This window comes from Bos grunniens, chromosome X (assembly GCF_055505025.1).
Source record: "Bos grunniens cultivar Pamir isolate PY7600 chromosome X, Bosgru_T2T1.0, whole genome shotgun sequence".
Taxonomy (NCBI): domain Eukaryota; kingdom Metazoa; phylum Chordata; class Mammalia; order Artiodactyla; family Bovidae; genus Bos; species Bos grunniens.
In genome coordinates, this window is record NC_141194.1 from 46,204,346 (window position 1) to 46,217,475 (window position 13,130).

At 41.1% G+C, this 13,130-nt stretch overlaps 2 protein-coding genes across 8 annotated transcripts in view; both read right to left on the reverse strand.

Annotated features, from left to right (window-relative positions):
- Positions 1–13,130, reverse strand: part of ARHGEF9 (Cdc42 guanine nucleotide exchange factor 9) — a 555,038-nt gene that overhangs the window by 539,257 nt on the left and 2,651 nt on the right. The gene's annotated exons all lie outside the window — the stretch shown is intronic.
- The window catches only part of AMER1 (APC membrane recruitment protein 1), a 66,526-nt gene that overhangs the window by 50,745 nt on the left and 2,651 nt on the right, over positions 1–13,130 (reverse strand). The window contains exon 2 of one of the 5 annotated variants that reach the window (XM_086390064.1): positions 5,656–5,887. The exons of the other annotated variants lie outside the window; for them this stretch is intronic. The gene's annotated coding sequence lies outside the window, so the exon portion shown is untranslated. The remainder of the gene's footprint in view (positions 1–5,655; positions 5,888–13,130) is intronic. 5 annotated transcript variants of the gene reach the window in all.

Here is a 13,130-nt window from a genome sequence, read left to right on the forward strand (position 1 = left end):
AAAGGTCAACAATCCAAACTTAGCTAAAGTACCGATACAAAGGAAATTCAAATCAACAAATGTCCTTCATCCACTCCTGGTACTTGTTGTTTAATCACTAAGTCATGTTCTACTCTTTTGTGACTCCCATAGACTGTAGCTTGCCTGGCTCCTCTGCCCATGGGATTCCCCAGGCATAAATACTGCAGTATGTTGTCATTTCCTTCTTTAGGAGATCATCCCAACCCAGGGATAGAACCCACATCTCCTGCATTGGCAGGCAGATTCTTTACCACTGAGCCACAAGGGAAGCACTCATGGTACTTACCAGCTTACAAAATGTTCCCCACATCCTCATTCACCCCCATTTCTCCTTTCTAGTGATCCATTAATCAGGCCTGGTTGCTGTTGCTGTTTAGTCACTAAGTCATGTCTCTTTTGCAACACTATAGACTGTACCCAACCAGGTTCCTCTGTCCATGGGATTTTCCTGGCATGAATACTGGAGTGGAGAATACTTTCTTCTCAAATGCACATGAAACATTCCCAGGATAGACCACATCCTGGTTCACAAATCAAGAATCAGTAAATTTAAGAAAACTGAAATCATATCAAGCATCTTTTCTGACCACAACACTGAGACTAGGTATCAATTACAGGAGGAAAAAAACTGTATAAAACACAAACACATGGAGATCGAACAATACATTTCTAAATAACAAACAGGTTATTGAAGAAGTGAAAAGAGAAATCAAAAAGTTCCTAGAAAAACATGACAGTGAAATCATGATGACCCAAAACCTATGGGATGCAGCAAAAGCAGTTCTAAGAGGGAAGTTTATACACAATCCTACCTCAAGAAACAAACAAACAAACAAAAACATCTAATAGACAACCTAACTTTACACCTAAAACAACTGGAAAAAGAAGAACAAATGAAAAGACCCAAAGTTAGCAGAAGGAAAGAAATCAAACATCAGAGCATAAGTAAATGAAAAGGAAATGAAGGGACAATACTAAAGATTAATAAAACTAAAAGCAGATTCTTTGAGAAGATAAATAAAATTGACAAACCTTTAGCCAGACTCATAAAGAAAAAAAGGGAGAAGAATCAAATTAACAAAATTAGAAATGAAAAAGGAGGGGTTACAACAGACAATGCAGAAATACAAAGCATTATAGGAGACTATTATGAACAACAATATGGCAATAAAATAGATAACCTGGAAGAAATGGACAGATTCTTAGAAAGGTTCAATCTTCCAAGACTGAACCAGGAAGAAATAGAAACAATGAGCAACTCAATTACAAGCACTGAAGTTGAAGCTGTGATCAAAAATCTCCCAGAAAATGGCTTCACAGGAGAATTCTATCAAACATTTAGAGAAGAGCTAATGCCTATCCTTCTAAAACTCTTTCAAAAAATTGCAGAGGAAGGGACACTTCCGATCATTCTATGAGGTCACCATCACCCTGATACCAAAACCTGACAAAGACAACACAGAAAAAGAAAACTTCAGGTCAATATCACTGATGAATATAGATGCAAAAATCCTCAACAAAATTTTAGCAAACAGAATTCAGCAACACATCTAAAAGCTCATATATCATGAACAAGTGGGCTTTATCCCACAGATGCAAGGATTCTTCAATATTTGCAAATCAATCATATGTGATATACCATATTAACAAATTGAAGGATAAAAACCATATGATTATCTCAATAGATGCAGAGAAAGTCTTTGACAAAATTCAACACCCATTTATGATAAAAACTCTCCAGAAAGCAGGCACAGAAAGAATATACCTCAGCCTAATAAAAGCCATATGTGATAAACCCACAGCAAACATTATCCTCAATGGCAAAAAATTGAAAGCACTTCCCCTAAAGTCAGGAACAAGACAAAGGTGCCCACTCTCACCACTACTATTCAACATAGGTTTGGAAGTTTTAGCCACAGCAATCAGAGAAGAAAAAGGAAAAAAAAAAGGAATCCAGATCAGAAAAGAAGAAGTAAAACTCTCACTGCTTGCAGATGACATGATCCTCTACATAGAATACCCTAAAGACACTACCAGAAAATTGCTAATCAATGAACATAGCAAAGATGCAGGATATAAAATTAACACACAGAAATCCCTTGCATTCCCATACACTAACAATGAGAAAGCAGAAAGAGAAATTAAAGAAAAAATCTCATTCACCATTGTGATGAAGAGAACAAAATACTTAGGAATAAATTTACCTAAAGCAACAAAAGACCTATATATAGAAAACAATAAAACACTGATGAAAGAAATCAAAGATGACACAAATAGATGGAAAAATATACCATGTTCATGGATCAGAATAATCAATATAGTGAAAGTGAGTAGACTATCGAAAGCAATCTAGATTCAATGTAATCCCTATCAAGCCACCAATGGTATTTTTCACAGAACTAGAACAAACAATTTCACAATTTGTATGGACATACAAAAAACCTCGAATAGCCAAAGCCATCTTGAGAAAGAAGAATGGAACTGGAGGAATCAACCTGCCTGACTTCAGACTATACTGCAAAGCTACAGTCATCAAGACAGTATAGTACTGACACGAAGACAGAAATATAGATCAATGGAACAAAATAGAAAGTCCAGAGATAAATCCATGCATCTATGGACACCTTATCTTTGACAAAGGAGGCAAGAATATACAATGGAGAAAAGACAATCTCTTTAACAAGAGGTGCTGGGAAAACTGGTCAATCACTTGTAAAAGAATGAAACTAGAACACTTTCTAACACCATACACAAAAATAAACTCAAAATGGATTAAAGATCTAAATGTAAGACCAGAAACCATAAAACTCCTAGAGGAAAACATAGGCAAAACATTCTCTGACACAAATCACAGCAAGATCCTCTATGACCCATCTCCCAGAGTAATGGAAATAAAAGCAAAAATAAACAAACGGGACCCAATTAAACTTAAAAACTTTTGCACAATACAGGAAACTATAAGCAAGGTGAAAAGACAGCCTTCAGAGTGGGAGAAAATAACAGCAAACGAAACAAATGACAAAGAATTAATCTCAAAAAAATACAAACAGCACATGCAGCTCAATATCAGAAAAATAAAGGACCCAATAAAAAAATGTGCCAATGATCTAAACAGACATTTCTCCAAAGAAGACATAGAGATGGCTAACAAACACATGAAAAAATGCTTAACATCACTCATTATCAGAGAAATACAAAGCAAAACCACAATGATGTACCATCTCATGCCTGTCAGAATGGCTGCTGTCAAAAAGTCTACAAACAATAAATGCTAGAGAAGGTGTAGAGAAAAGGGAACCCTCTTACACTGTTGGTGGGAATGCAAACTAGTACAGCCACTATGGAGAACAGTGTAAAGATTCCTTAAAAACTGAAAATACAACTTCTTTATGACCCACCAATCCCACTGCTCGGCATGCACACTGAGGAAACCAGAATTGAGAGAGACATGTGCACCCCAATGTTCACTGGAGCACTATTTACAATAGCTAGGACATGGACGCAACCTAGATGTCCATTGGTAGACAAATGGATAAGAAAGTTGTGGTACATATACACAATGGAATTATTACTCAGCTATTAAAAAGAATGCATTTGAATCAGTTCTAATGAGGTGGATGAGACTGTAGCCTATTAAACAGAGTGAAGTAAGTCAGGAAGAAAAACACCAATACAGTATATTAACGCATATATATGGAATATAGAAAGATGGTAATGATGATCCTATATGTGAGACAGTGAAAGAGACAGATATAAAGTACAGACTTTTGGACTCTGTGGGAGAAGGCAAAGGTGGGATGATTTGAGAGACTAACATTAAAACATGTATATTACCATATGTGAAACAGGGTACTCAAAGCCAATGCACTGGAAGAACTCAGAGGGATGGGATGGGGAGGAAGTGGGAGGGGAGTTCTGGATGAGGACACATGTACACCCATGGCTGATTCATGTCAATGTATGGCAAAAACCACCACAATATTGTAAAGTAATTAGCCTCCAATTAAAATAAATACATTTAAAATAAAAGAAAAAAATTGAAAGATAAAAACTATATGATAATCTCAATAGAAAGAAAGCCTTTGACAAAATTCAACACCCATTTATGATATAAACTCTTCAAAAAATGGGCATAGAAGGAATCTACCTCAACAAAATAAAGGCCATATAAACCCACAGCAAATATTACTCTCAATGGTGAAAAACTGAGAGCATTCCCTCTATGATGAGGAATAAGACAACAGTGCCAACTCCTGTCACTATTATTCACCACAGTTTTGGAAGTCCTAGCTATGGCAATCAGAGAAGAAAATGAAATAAAAGGAATCCAGGTTTGAAAAGAAGTAAAACTCTCACTGTTTGCAGGCATTATACTATATATAGAAAATCCTAAAGATACTATCAGAAACTTACCAGGACCAATCAGTGAATTTAGTAAAGTCACAGGATACAAAATCAATACACAGAAATCCCTTGCATTCCTATATCCTAACAATGAAAAATCAGAAAGAGAAATTAAGGAAATGATCCTAGGAATAAATTTACCTAAAGAAACAAAAGACCTGTATATAGGAAAGTATAAAACACTGATGAAAGAAATCAAAAATAACACAATTAGATGGAGAAATATACCATGTCTTGGATTGGAAAAATCAATATAGTGAAAATGAGTATATTACCCAAAGCAATCTATAGATTCAACATAATCTCTATCAAACTACCAATGGTATTTTTCACAGAACTAGAACAAATAATTTCACAATTTGCATGGAAACACAAAAGACTCTGAATAGCCAAAGCCATCTTGAGAAAGAACAATGGAACTGGAGGAATCAACCTTCCTGACTTTAGACTATATACTACAAAGCTATAGTCATCAAGACAGTATGGTATGCGTGCTCAGTAGCTCAACCATGTCCAAATTTTTGCGACCCCGTGGGCTGTAGGCTTCTCTGTCCATGGGATTTCCAGGCAACAATACTAGAAGATGGGTTGCCATCTTCTCAACCCCAAGACAGTATGGTACTTGCACAAAAACAGAAATATAAACCAATGGAATAAGATCTTAAAGCCCAGAGATAAACCCACACACCTGTGAGCACCTTATCTTTGACAAAGGAGGCAAGAATATACAATGGGGCAAAGACAGTCTCTTCAATAAGTGCTGCTGGGAAAACTTGACAGCTATTTGTAAAAGAATGAAATTATAACACTTCCTAACACCTTGCTGCTGCTAAGTTGCCTCAGTCATGTCCGAATCTGTACGACCCCATAGATGGCAGCCCACCATGGTCCCCCATCCCTGGGATTCTCCAGGCAAGAACACTGGAGTGGGTTGCCATTTCCTTTTCCAATGCATGAAAGTGAAAAGTGAAAGTGAAGTCACACAGTCATGTCTGACTCTCAGCGACTCCATGGACTGCAGCCTACCAGGCCTCTCCATCCACGGGATTTTCCAGGCAAGAGTACTGGAGTGGGTTGCCATTGCATACTCTGTCCTATCACCATACACAAAGATAAATTCAAAATGGATTAAAAACCTAAATGTACGACCAGAAACTATAAAACTCTTAGAGAAAAACATAGGCAAAATATTCTCTGACGTAAATTACAACAAGATCCTCTATGACCCACCTCCCACTGCTGCTGCTGCTTTGTCACTTCAGTCTTGTCTGAGTCTGTGTTACCCTAATGGACTGCAGCCTGCCATGCTCCTCTGTCCATGGGAATCTCCAGGCAATACTAGAGTGGGTTGCCATGCACTCCTCCAGGGGATCTTCCCAACTCAGGGATTGAACCTGTGTCTCCTGCATCGCAGGCAGATTCTTTACCACTGAGCCACCAGGGAAGTCCCATGACCCGCCTCCTAGAGTAATGGAAATAAAAACAAAAATAAACAAGTGGGACCTAGGTAAACTTAAAAGGTTTTTGCACAGCAAAGGAAACTATAAACAAGGTGAAAAGACAACCCTCAGAATGGGAGAAAATAACAGCAAATGAAACAGCTGACAAAGAATTAATTTCCAAAATATACAAGCAGTTTATGCAGCTCAATACCAGAAAAAAACAAGCAATCCAATCAAAAAGTGGGCAGAAGACCTAAACAGACATTTGTCCAAAGAAGACATAAAGATGACTAATAAAACACATGAAAAGATGGTCAAGATTGCTCATAATTAGAGAAATGCAAATCAAAACTACAATGAAATATCACCTCACACCTCTCAGAATGGCCATCATAAAAAAATCTACAAACAATAAATTCTAGAGAGAGTGTGGAGAAAAGGGAACCCTTTTGCACTGTTGATGGAAATGTAAATTGATATAGCCACTATGGAAGACAGTATGGAGATTCCTTAAAAAACTAGGAATAAAACTACCATATGACCCAACAATCCCAGTTCTGGGCATATACCCTGAGAAAACCATAATTAAAAAAGACACATGTACCCCAGTGTTCACTGCAGCACTATTTATAGTAGCTAGGACATGGAAGCAACCTAGATGTCCAACTGATGAATGGATATAGAAGATATGGTACATATATATACAATGGAATATTACTCAGCCATAACAAGGAACACATTTGAGTCAGTGCAAAGGAGGTGGATGAACCTAGAACCTATTATACAGAGTGAATTAAACCAGAAAGAGAAAAACAAATATAATGTATTAACACACATATATGAAATCTAGAGAGATGGTTCTGATGAACCTATTTGCACAACAGAAATGGAGATGCAGACATAGAGAACAGACTTATGGACACAGAGTGGTAGGAAGGAGAGGGTGGGACGAATGGATAAAGTGGCATGGAAACACACACTAACATATGTAAAATGGACAGCCAGTTGGAATCTGCTGTATGACTCAGGGAACTCAAACTGGGGCTCTGTGATAACCTAGAGGGGTGGGATGAGGTGGGAGGGAGGCTCAAGAGTGAAGGGACACAGTATACCTATGGCTGACCCATGTTGATATAGGGCAGAAACCAATACAATATTATAATTATCCTTAAATTATAAAGTAATACATTAAAAAAAAAAAAGAATACTGGAGTGGGTTGCCATTTCCCTAGGGGATGTTAACTCCTTGTCACACAGAGAAAAAAATTGTTAAGGCTTGGGAGAAGACTTGCCAAAGGTCACACAGTGGGATGATGACAGAGCCACACCAACTTCCAGGCCTCTGAGTCTCAATTCTATGCCACTCTGCTGCACTGTGCTGGCCCCTAATCAAGGAAGAAGACTTAGAGTGAGGACTATGCAGGTTCCCCTCACACCTGTAAGAGCCATCCTCTTCCTCTCCCATCACACTCTTGTACCAATCCAGCTGAGCCTTCTCTTCAGCATTTCCAGTCCTCACTGGCTACTACTATTTTGGTCCCACCTAGAACATTCCAGAAAGCTTTCTGTGGCTATTATTCTTATCCAGAAACCCCACTATCACCACTCCCAAACTGTGGAACATGTTCCTCTACTCTTCTCCTTGGGAGATAAGTTTGAGGGGCCAAAACAAAGGTCCAAACAGAAACCTGCCATTGGGGACAAACATAAAGGTAAAGACAAAATGAAACTAAAGAATTTGAGCTATTGTTTAAGAAAAATGACCTACAAGATCTGGAATTTGAATTAACATTTCTAAAGCCCACAGCCAAAGTCTACTCTCAAAACCATTTTTTTTCAGGACCTGAAGGAAGGGCTGTCTAGCTTGGTACCCTTTGGGAGAGCTGTAAATGCTGCTGGTAGAGCCCCAATCAAGCTATCCCTGCAACTACTCCTCCCCTAATTTGCAGCCTTCCTGAGAGGCACCTCTTCTTAAGGGGGGCATCTCACTAACTCTAGATGTAGCATAGACTCCAAAATGAGCCCTCTAGCCCCTGTTCCCATTTCCTCAACACCAGCCCCTCAAATGAATTATCTTATTCAGCCATGAGTAATTCATTCACCCCAGCCTCAGCCTGTCTGTTCTTTTCTCTTGAATGCAGCCTCCTTCATCTTATACAGCAGTCACCACATCTAGCACAGAGCAGCAGCTCAAACAATGTTGGTTCAACTGAATTCTAATTCAGCTAGAGCTTATCAGCCCAAAACTAAAATGCCAGAGTCACTCCTTTCAGGCTGGAGATTTGAGAAAGAGACCTAACCTTTTTGAAGAAAATGCTACCTACCATATGGAGTCACAGTAAGGATTAGAGATGATAAATATAAAAGATAGATTACTTGCTAGGTACCAAGATGTTCAATAAAGGGCCCTTGTGATAGGGCCTCTTGCAGCTACCTTCTCCACTCTAGTTCCTCAGCTTTCCCCTCACTGAGATGAGGATGACAAAAGTCTCTTAACAGCATTTCCTCTGGTCCCTCCTGCTGCAGCACTGAAATCCCACCCCCTTGCCTCCCCACTTCCATCTCATCCATCCTGCACACCCTTGCCAGATTCATTTTCTTACAACTCTGATTTCAGTGCATCACACCTTGACTTACTAAATTATTCGGCACTGCCTACAAGATTAAGGCCAACTCCCTTTGCCTGACCTTCAAGACTTGCTCTCTCCATGTCGCTTGCAGGTTTCCTAGGCTCACTTCTCTGGCCCTTAGCCTCAGCCCCAAATATACAGGGCTTATCCAGTCTAGGAGGTATGGTCACTCAGACTCTGCCTCTACCTAGAAATGGGCTTACCTGGTGAAACTTCTTGATGCAGCAGCTTTCTCCTCAGGCTACTGAGCCTGCCTCTCCAGCTTGCCTCGAATGGTGAGGGCTCTGGGAACCACCTACTTGCTACTCTCCTCTAAGGCTCCCAAACTGCCTTAGAAAGGAATGTATTCAAAGGTGTCATGCCTGAATCATAAGGCTTCCATTATTTCAGTACTAACTCAGCAAGGGTGAGATCAAAGGCAACATACCTCCTTCTTCCTCTGTTCAGATGAAGAACAGGAGAGGAGATAACTCCAGGGAAAGAGATGTGATAAGGCAGTCAGAAAAGCCTGCAGAGGAACAGCTGGATCAAGTTAACAATGGAGACTCCTGACTTTCCTAGGTATCCTCTATATGTACCATATCCTGTATATGCACCATACCCTAAGTGAGAGACCTCAGTAAAGAAACGGAGGTTTGGGAGGGGATCAAATCAGTGTGCTTAGAGGAAGAAGCATTAAACTGAGGGCCAGGGACTTTACGCTCTTATGTAACCTTTGGCAAACAAATCACTTCCCTGTTCTGGGCCTCAGTTTTTCCATTTAGAAATGGGAGACTGGACTGGGAATCTGTTTCCTCCAGGCTGCATGAAGCTGGGGAAAGGACAGTATTGTGTTTAGTTTTCCAGTGGCTGCTGAGTCAGGAGTCATGTTGAGGAAATGTCATTTTGGGGGTTCTAGGCTTCACTGGGAGGCCTGGATGCCTATCTGGTTGGGCCCACTGCAGAACAGAGGTGAACTGCAGCCCTGCCTCACTCCATATGCCTCTCACTTCTACCCTCCCTCTGCAAGCCCACCCAACACTCTACTTTTCTGAATGTGCTAGGCCTAGCCTATGAATATATGAAATGTACAGATTCTTGAGGGACCACAAGCTGGCCAGGCCCAGCCCTCTCTCTGGAGAACTGCAGCCCCCAGTTGAGGGGTACTGTCTAGAGAAGAGGTGTTAGTATCTGCTTGGAAACCCAGCAGGGGAAAAAAAAAAAAAAAAACTGTAGCTAAAAGCAGTGAAGGCTCTGCAACAAGAAATGCAGATCGAAAGGTTGCAAAGCTCCCCAACTCATCCCCATCCCCTGCAGCACCATTATGCCCGCCTCTGACTCCACCAAACTCCCTCAGGCCATTTTCTTCATTGTACTTATTATCCCCTAATCCCAAAAGGGGAGGTGCAGGGGAGCAATGCACCCTCATTCAGCTAGCACCTGCACTTCTGCAGTGGTTCTGCCTGCCTTGCCAGCAACATGAACAGGTTTGAAAAATAAGACCAAGGAGACATGAAAGACTGATTATTTAATTCAGAGAAGTTGAAGGTGGAAGAGATGGTTTAATGCCCATGAAATCGCCATGAATTGTCAAGCAGTAGAGCTATGGTGGGAGAAGGTAATAGCACCCCACTCCAGTACTCTTGCCTGGAAAATCCCATGGATGGAGGAGCCTGGAAGGCTGCAGTCCATGGGGTCACTGAGGGTCGGACACGAATGAGCGACTTCACTTTCACTTTTCACTTTCATGTATTGGAGAAGGAAATGGCAACCCAGCCCAGTGTTCTTGCCTGGAGAATCCCAGGGACGGGGGAGCCTTGTGGGCTGCCGTCTATGGGGTCGAACAGAGTCGGACACGACTGAAGTGACTTAGCAGCAGCAGCAGCAGCAGAGCTATGGTGGCCAGCTGTTCTCAACCCCACCTGCCAACACACACACACATACACACACACACACACTTGGTTTAAGTATAGCATGAGAGGCTCAGATTACATCTGAGAAAGAACTTCCTGGCCATGAGATGGGTAAACCAAGAATGACTGACACAAAAGTCTATGAAATGCCTCTTCCGAGGGCTTTACTTTTATCACCCAGTCTATCTACCTGGACAGGACTTGAGGCTGGGGAACTGAAGAAATAACACTAGGCAGCTCTCTTCTAACCCCTTCTTCCTCTTTGGTTCTTCAAAGAAGCTAGACTTGTTGCTATTTCTTTCATTCCCTTCATCCTCTGGTTCAGAGAGTGTAAATGTAACAGTTCTTGAGGAATTTTTAACACCTCCACTATACTATGAGAGAAACACTGGATTGCCAGCTTCTTTCAACTACTTCTCTTCTGAAACTTTCAGCCCCTGACAGGTTGTAGAACAAGACTGAAAAAGCAAGAGACGTGAAAGGGGAGGAGTTCCTAGAAAGCTAACCAAGCTTCTTTTCACTCTTGATGAATGGGTGAGGTAAGAAGAGGGGTTGATTCATGTGATTTGTACTGATTTATGCTGAATGGATACAGTGGATAAGAGGAGCTGCATAGGAGGCAGTTGGTGGTGGTGATGGTGTTTAGTTGCTAAGTCTCTCCCTAAATTCTATGTGAACTTAAGCGAGTCTCTGCTGCTTTGCGAGGCCTTGGGATTCCCGTCTGTAAGAAAAGGAGCCCAAACTGGTGCTTCCCGAAGGCGTGTCCAGCTTGGAGAAAAATGATCAGCAAAGGACTAAGGAGCACTCAGCCTTTACCACATTGGTATATAGAATCCTGGCTCTGTCCTTCCTCGCCACCCCACCAAGATCCCCTGCAAGGCCAAAGAGAGGCTGACAATATACAGTTTCCCTCTAGAGATAGCCTGCTCCCCTAGTTCCTCCAGATCCAAAGATGACTTTTTACCCGCCCAACTTATGGCACTCTTCCAATCCCTTTCTAAGAACCCATTCTAAAACCCTTTCTAAAATCCTGTTTTATTGTGGCATATCTGCACACAAAAAAATATCAGAACTTCCCAGTTCCCCACTCTTTGATGGCCCCTTCCTTCATTCCTTCAAGATCAGACCCCATTTCACAACCTGGCATTTGGGAAACCCAACACCACTGGGCCTCAATTTCCTTTTTACCTTGCTGTTGCTGTTGTTCAGTTGCTAAGTCACGTCTGACTCTTTAAGACCCCAGGAACTGCAGCATGCCAGGCTTCCCTGTCCTTCACTATCTCCCAGAGTTTGCTCAAATCCATGTTCATTGAGTCAGTGATGCCATTCAACCATCTCATCCTCTGTTGCCCCCTTCTCCTTCTGCCCTTAATCTTTCCCAGCATCATGGTCTTTCCCAGCGAGTCAGCTCTTTGGACCAGGTGGTTAAAGTATTGGAGGTCCAGTTTCAGCATCAGTCCTTTCAATGAATATTCAGGACTGATATCCTTTATGATTGACTGGTTGGATCTCCTTGCAGTCCAAGAAGACTCAAGAGTCTTCTCCAATAACACAGTTCAAAAGCATTAATTCTTCAGCACTCAGCCTTCTTATTGTCCAACTCTCACATCCATACAAGACTACTGGAAAAACCACAGCTTTGACTATACAGATCTTTGTTGGCAAAGTGACGTCTCAGCTTTGTAATATGCTATGTAGATTTGTCATAGCTTTCCTTCCAAGGAGCAAGCGTCTTTTAATATCATGGCTGCAATCATTGTCTGCAGTGATTTAGGGCCCAAGAAAATACAATCTGTCACTGCTTCCACTTTCTCCCCCTTCTATTTGTCATGAAGTGATGGGAATGAATGCCATAATCTCAGTTTTTTGAATGTTGAGTGTTAATCCAGTTTTTTCACTCTTTTCTTTCACTTTCATCAAGAGAGTCTTTAGTTCCTCTTCACTTTCTGCCATTAGAGTGGTATCATCTGCATATCTGAGGCTGTTGATATTTCTCCCAGAAATCCTGATTCCAGCTTGTGATTCATCCAGCTCAGCATTTCACATGATGTACTCTGCATACAAGTTAAATAAGCAGGGTGATAATATACAGCCTTGATGTACTCCTTTCCCAATTTTGAACCAGTCCATTGTTCCATGTCCAGTTCTAACTGTTGCTTCTTGAACTGCACATAGGTTTCTCAGGAGGCAGGTAAGGTGGTCTGGTATTCCCATCTCTCGAAGAATTTTCCACAGTTTGTTGTGATCCACACAGTCAAAGGCTTTAGCATAGTCAATGAAGCAGATGTTTTTCTGGAATTCCCTTGCTTTCTCTATGATTCAATGGATGTTGGCAATTTGATCTCTGGTTCCTCTGCCTTTTCTAAATCCATCTTGAACATCTGGAAGTTCTGGGTATTTTTTGGTTGAGATTGTAAGGGGCCTTTCTACCTTGGAGCCATACAATTTCAACCAGAAAAGACTGTCACTTCACTCATCCTGCTTGCCAGCCACTCCCTCCCATTCCTAATTTTGCTTATACAACTATACTTTGCCTAACCAAAACCCCTCTAATTTCTGGAGGCTTCCCAGGACAATACCCCATGTACACACAGATCTCTCATCTCTCTCCATGGCAGCTGTCTCTAGATTCATGAATTAGCTGGGGACTGGGCAATGCAGGTCCTGAGCTTATAGACACTGTGCTTTATTTTTTTTAATTGTAGATGAAACCCATTCCCCTTCTCAATCATCATTATGTA